The sequence below is a fragment of the Oxyura jamaicensis genome, chromosome 10, assembly GCF_011077185.1.
Source record: "Oxyura jamaicensis isolate SHBP4307 breed ruddy duck chromosome 10, BPBGC_Ojam_1.0, whole genome shotgun sequence".
NCBI classification, from domain to species: domain Eukaryota; kingdom Metazoa; phylum Chordata; class Aves; order Anseriformes; family Anatidae; genus Oxyura; species Oxyura jamaicensis.
Genome location: NC_048902.1, coordinates 249,752 through 256,706, shown reverse-complemented (window position 1 = coordinate 256,706; position 6,955 = coordinate 249,752). Strand labels below are relative to the sequence as shown.

Sequence of the window (6,955 nt, the reverse complement as noted above, 5' to 3'; positions counted from 1 at the left end):
AAGCTACTCATAAAGATGATGCCAAAAGATTGGAAAGGATGAAAACCAAGAGAAAAACAAAGCCAAAGAACAACACTTTCACCTTGGTCCCCAAAGAATCCCAGTGTCCCAGGATGAGTGAGACATGGAAAGGCAGTACGCAGCCCAGATCGCTACCCTAGTGAGAACAACAGTGGAAAAGCCACGTCCCAGAACACAGCTCAGCCCTGCAGCCTGACATGTCAGTAATGAGGTCTTTGTTGACAAGATGGGAGTACAAGCTGAATGACTGAATATCTGGCAGAAAGAGGAAGGAAGGAGAGAATTATTACTGCTTTTGTCCCTTTTCCCTTTACTGTAATGACCAAGATCAGTGGTGTCATAAAAGCATTGTCAGAGGCCATGCTTAAACAAATGTCAACATTCTTTGAATTGCAGGCTCTGTTTCTGATAACATTATGATTAAAACTGGATCTAAAGGACCTGCCTGTCTGAAACTGATGTTTTTCAAACTACATCATTTAGTTTAATTAAAATACCACTTCTTCCCACACACTTGTCTCATTTGTGTTGCACATGAACACTAGAGACTCAAATCCTTGAGAAATGTAAACTCAACAAGATGGTCACTATGTCAGGACTTTTTATAACTCATGTGACCTTACCCATCATTCCTAAGACCAATGAAAAATTAATAGCTCTAATGTTTATTCCTCTTCCTTCAACATTTCTCCACAGTAGGTAGGTCCAGAAACCTCTTACACAGACGTAAGTTTTTAGACAGTTCATAAGGAAGAATTAATCAAGAATAACCATAACTAGACAAATCCTGATTATGACAGACTTCTCATCATCACAAGAATTAACATTCATTTACAGTCCACTGATGGATGGACTGTTTAACTAAAGACACATTGTACCCTGAAAAACCTTTTTATTGCTGACAGTAATACTTGAGTTAGAATTAGCACAGCATGATTTCTAAATCCCAAACTGAGCCTGCAGAGAATGCAGTTAAAAAGGGGTTGTTTGTTGGGTGTGGTTTTTGTGTTTTTTATTTTTTTTTTTAAAACTTGCAAACTGAGCCAACTCAATCTGGAAGTCATTAACAGATAATAAACATAACCTTCCCCCACTCACTCCCAAGATGCCATCTCTGCAGTCACTTTTCAGAATACAATCATATTTTTACAACATATCATCCTACAGAGAAGAGCCTCACAGGCTTTCATTTTATCTGATTTCTCCCTTACTGCTAAGGAATTAGTGCCTTCTCTTCAACAGGACTCTGTTCCTGGCAAGGAGAAAGAACTGGAGCAAAAGGATAAGGAAGTTGGAAAAAGAAGAAAAGTAAGAGACTTTCAGGAGTAAGTTACATCTTTGCAAAATTCTCACATTGATTCTTCATTTTGACAGGTCATTAGGCATTTTTATACACTTGATGAATTTACTGCTGATAGTGACACTGTGGTGAATGTTTTTGTTTCATCATTGTACATGCTAAATCTTTACATTTCATAAGATAGTAGTGGTGGCAGATATTTATCTAATGTGTACAAGAGATTTTTGGTCTGCCATGTTGCATTTACTGATGTGTAACTATAACACTATCTACAAACAGTTGTATTTTTAGCATGATTGCAAAAGTGAAAAATACAGAACTGTTATCTGTTTAAAAGAAATTCAGAATCATATTTTGATTTTGAATCAGCTGAAACATATTAAGCCTTGATGTTCCCATTAACATCTAGCTGTTAAGATTATTATAGTTACATTTTACTTTTGTTTTTTTGTTTTTTTTTTTAGCCTTTCTTCGTGAGGTCTGAATAATGAAGACCTTACACAGATGAAACTCCCACCAACATCAACTAGTATTTTGTCTGTATACAGCCTTTACTGTTTTATTATTATATAGGTTCAAGTGTTTGGCAAACAATCACTGAAAACTTTCACACTTAAAAATTAATTGCTTTGCCATTGTCTTCCACACCAGTGAATTATTAGTGATAGCCTAAATTAAGACTTCCAGCATAGCTGTCTTTGGTTGTGAATAACAGTGCAGAACTTCTCTAATTTTGTAGCCCTTTGCTGTTTTCATGAGCACAGACATCATTATTTTTTTGTAAAGTATTTTAGTTTAGTCATGAAGTTGCAAATAGAGTTGTATTTCAAAGGTGGTGTGTGGAATTAGTTTAATTTTTCCTTTTCTTTAGTAATCTGATACAATAATCACCTCTTGCTTTATTATACACATATTTGAAACTAACACTGTTCCTATTACCTTTTAACTACATACAATTTTAATGTAGTTTTCTAAACTACAGATTATGTTAATTAAGATTATTACGAAAGTTCTACAGATTTGGAGCATACTGATATTTGTCAAAAGATCTCTAAACTTGCTGGTGATTCTGAATGTAATCAAACATCTTTTGAAAAATTTTTTGGATGTATTTCAAAAAAAAATCATTGAAGAATCAAAACCAGTTTTGAACATCAATAAAGTCTGTGCATGTATACTTGTATACAAGTATGCACAAAGTATGGATATTTATTTAATGATTCTATATTATATTACAATATATTATTGTACCATCAGTTTTCAACAGATATATATATATCCACAGCTTATTATGAGAATAAGGAATTTCAGGCAGTTTTTTCGTTAACAAATATTATTTAAAATGCTTTTTAAATAGTGGTGAGACAGAATGAATATATATTCTGAACAGTCATATGGTCAAAAATTATCTACCAAGTCCAAGTGAAATGAAAGTTGTTTTGCTCAGTGAGATATTTTGCTAAATTCTCTCAAATGACAAAGGCCATTCTGAAAAGCCAGCAAAAAAATACAGCAGGTCAACTTTAAAGTGCGCTGTAACAATCAACCTTAAACAGATACCTAATACTGCTAGCCCATTGTGTAATAGACTTGATGATAAGCAGAGAGACCAGACATTAATTCTTATAAAGTCATTTCTTAAAGAAATCTTTAAAAGCATATTTGGAGATTTTAAACAATTCTCATCATGTGAAACAAACACCTGCATCCTTTTGGTGCTCGTAAGAAATGGCTTATTTTGCACAACAGCCTTGTAAACTACGTTGTAATCTGTTTTTCTACATCATGACAGGTGATGGATTTTTATCCACACAGTACTATCACAAGGCTAGGCTTGGAGATGCACCTCTTTTCACTCCTTGCTTTCCAAAGTAATCATGTGAAAATAGTAATGTTAATATGCTTTTTAATTATTCTGTTAACCCCTGCAAGGAATCTAATTTAGTGTCTCAGATCTGTGCACATTCTTGACAGTCAAGAAAAACTAGTCCAATCTTTGTCATTAAAATGAGAAATGCTGCCTCTAATTATCTGAGCAGAGAACAGCCTTGCCATCTAAAGCACTGTAATTTTTAACGTCTGAAGTTTTTTTTTTTATATTTTTTTATTTTCCAGATATACATGAAATTAAAAAAAAAAAAAAAAAGAGCTTTTCAAAATGACCTCAGTTTAAAAAGAAGGAAACAGGAGATCTTTATAGTAGAGTAATGCCACTGCCATCCTGACCCAAAGATGTGAAAAAAGGTTTCTGCAGAGGAGAATCTGTTCTACTGCAATAAGATCAATGAACTTGTATTTTGTCATTGAAGAGAAGACACCTTCTCTCTTCCCTCACTGAAAAAGGAACTCAAAATTAGACATGCTGCAAACACCACATGACCTGCTTCTCTGATATGAAATTACCTACATGATTGGTCCTATGAGCCTTGGAGAAAATGAGTTTGTTAAAGGAAGTTTAAAGGAACACTTCTGAAGGGACAATGCACAGAATAAGTAGACCACAAGACAAGGCGTCAGACAGAGGCTGAAGATTCAAAAATTGAAAATTCAAGAAGAGGTTGATGATGGAAGGATTGCTTAAATGTCATTTTAACATCAACACAAACAACTCTGAAAATCATCAGATATCACTTATTTCCCTTGAAATTTCTCAAAAACTTCTCAAAAAGATGTCTTTCTAAGCAAGCTTGTGAAGCAAAGCAGTGCAGGCTGTGAGTGAGTAAGAATGGAATTGAGTAATCTAAAAATTCAAGATTTGCTATTGATTCCTACGTATTTAAGTATAGAATACAGATTAGGCTTTCTGCTCACATGAGAAAATTGTAAAAGACAGAATGAACATATCATCAGAGAGCTAATTGCTGCATCTTCTAAATTGTGCTTGAAAAATAAGACTTACCCGGATTGTTTCTTTTTATAACAGAGTACAAGAATAGCTGTACTCAGGCAAGCCAAAGGTACACAGAGTGCAGTATCCTATTTCTAACTCTGACCAATACGAGATGCCTAAGGAAGACTCTAAGAGCATGGCAAGCACAGTGATATTTCCACAAAAATCTCTCCTGGCCACAAGCATTTTGAGGCTTAGGAACCACAGGTGGTGACTCTGTATTAAATAGTCCTCTATGAATTTTCCTACTAGTTAGCTCAGTAATCTTGGAAGTTTTTTTAAAAAAATAAAAAAAAATTAGTGTCTTTTGGTGCTTAGCTCTTCATCCCGTATGAAGGGCCATCTCTATTTTTTATTTATTTATTTTTCTAAGTTTAATCTGATGTTCTGCTAGTCTTACTTGCTTTAAAGTTAGGAAATAACCAGAAAACTTATAACATGAACTCTTACAATAGACAGCTGAAGATTTTTGTATATTAAGACATCTTGTAAACAGAAAGCTCTTCTCCCAAAACATCATCTGGCAGAAGGAACTGAGGTTTCTTTTCTTGATTCTGCTCATTTAATAATCCCAAACTACCGGATAACAATTTATGTTTTCTGGATTCAATATTCTCAAGTTTGTATACTATAACCAAAATTTCTAATAGAAGTTTTGTCAATTATTTTATGTTATACTATAACATTCCGGGAGATGATTTTACAACATAGTTTAACCAAATGAAGATCAGCTGTTCTTCCTATTTTATTTTTTTTTTAAATCACTACAAAAATGAACTTGTCTGCAGACCAAGTTACCAAGATGTTCAACAGTTAGTGTACCTCACATTTCTCAGTCCTTAAATAAAACAAGTGCTTAAATAAAACAAGGTGGGGCACACCAGCCATGAACCTATGCACAACAATCACACCTTGATTCTTGAAAAAATCCCGCCTCCCAGGGAGCATGGGATATCTTTCACCTCAGTTTATTTTAGATATGTATTAGTTTAGTTTTAGATTTGTAGCTGGGCACAGCTACTGAGGAATCAAGCATATCTCTTCAGTGCCTTCAAATATATATATTTTTTCATTTTCTTATCAAATAACTAATCCAACCCATTTTCAGTCTGCAAAACAAAAAACTAGATTGATGCCCTCAGAACAAGTGTCAAATCTTTATACACATTTAGACAATTGTAGCACAGCAGAAGACATTGAAGTGTCTGACTTCATCTAAAAAAAAAAAAAAAGATGCATGCACATAGGATTTAATAGAACAGTTCAGTTGGAAAAGACCTAAAAAGTTCATCAAGTCCCAATGCCAGCATAATGACATAGAAGAGTTCTTGAATATTATTATTTCAGCACATAAAAAGTCTATTTCCATGAATAGCATTAGCATCTATAGAAGCATATTGTTTAGAGTATGCCTAGTGTTGATGACAGGGCACAGGCAGGATTGCAGCCTCCAGCAACCCTAATCAACTAATAGAATATTTTACTTTAAACATCTGCAAAAAATAGAACTATTTTTCATTAACTTTTCCTTTTATTTCTACCCTCTTGTGCACTTGCAGCACATGAACAGAATTTTACAGCTTACAAGTATACAACATGATTAAAGATTTTTTTTTTAAAAAATATGCATGCAAACTATTAAAAGTTTTTGATTTCTCTCTTCCTCATATTAATTAAAGCATTGTATTCTTGATGGATTTAACATACTAGCAGAATTGATTGGTAGATTTCTTTCCTTTAAAATAAGCTTTATGAATATTCAGCTGTGACTGCAACCTCTACTGTCAGACTAATCTTAGTTATCATCACCATTACCATGTCATCCAGCGTGCCAGACATGCTCGGACACTGCAAACTATACCTAGCATAATTTATAGGCGTTACTCACATAACCAATACATACTTCTTATCTCATGAATGAATGGCTAAATAAACACTAGCGTCTCTTGATCTTTTCATCACACAAGAAAAATCTGTAATAACTAAAAGCACATACAAAATGGTTAGCATCCAGGCCTTTGAATCTGCTGCCTCTGGTGAACAAGGAAGTTATGGGAGCTCCTGTTCTTTCAATATTATTTCTTGTATATCATCTTCAATATTAGCTTGCACACACAATTGGGAAATAGCACAGAAACTTCCCAAATAGCTGTGTTACATCCTAACAAAGTACAGCAGTAAAAACTTAAAAAAAAAAAAAAAAAAATCTATTTCTATCAGCTCAGACACTATCTTTTTCAATATCTTACCAACATCTTATTTCACTAATATCTTCATGTGTGGCAAGAAGGAATGAAATTTTCCATTGCTAGCTCAATGACCTGAAAGCATCTTCAGTAAAATTTAGAATATATTGGTTGAAGAGAAGACAATCAGGCCACCCAGAAAGACCAAATATCATAACTGGCCTCCAAAATGTTTCTCCTCTTCTGCAGCGCAAGGTAATAATTGGATCAGAGTCTGTCTTTAACATCTGCTGCAGGTTGAAATCTCTGACGGGCTTTTCCACCTTCAATCTGAGATACATTTTGAACATTATTAATTCCCATGACCTAGTGTCAAAGTCTGATAGAGAAAGTGATCTGGTTGCCTTATCTTCCAGCATTTAATAACAGTTCTGGGTAGAAACAGCTGGAAACAATATCACATTAGCTACAATAAATTTTCAGAGGACTTTGTTGAAAATATCTCAGACCTTGTAGAGCCAATTCAGAAAACACACAGATAAATCAATGGCGTGTAGA

At 34.1% G+C, this 6,955-nt stretch overlaps 1 long non-coding RNA gene across 1 annotated transcript; it reads left to right on the top strand.

Annotated features, from left to right (window-relative positions):
• Positions 1 to 1,126: 1,126 nt before the first annotated feature.
• Positions 1,127 to 6,388, top strand: LOC118172383. The gene is made up of 2 exons (XR_004753672.1): positions 1,127 to 1,346; positions 1,786 to 6,388. It is a non-coding gene; the product is annotated as an uncharacterized LOC118172383 (long non-coding RNA).
• Positions 6,389 to 6,955: the final 567 nt, after the last annotated feature.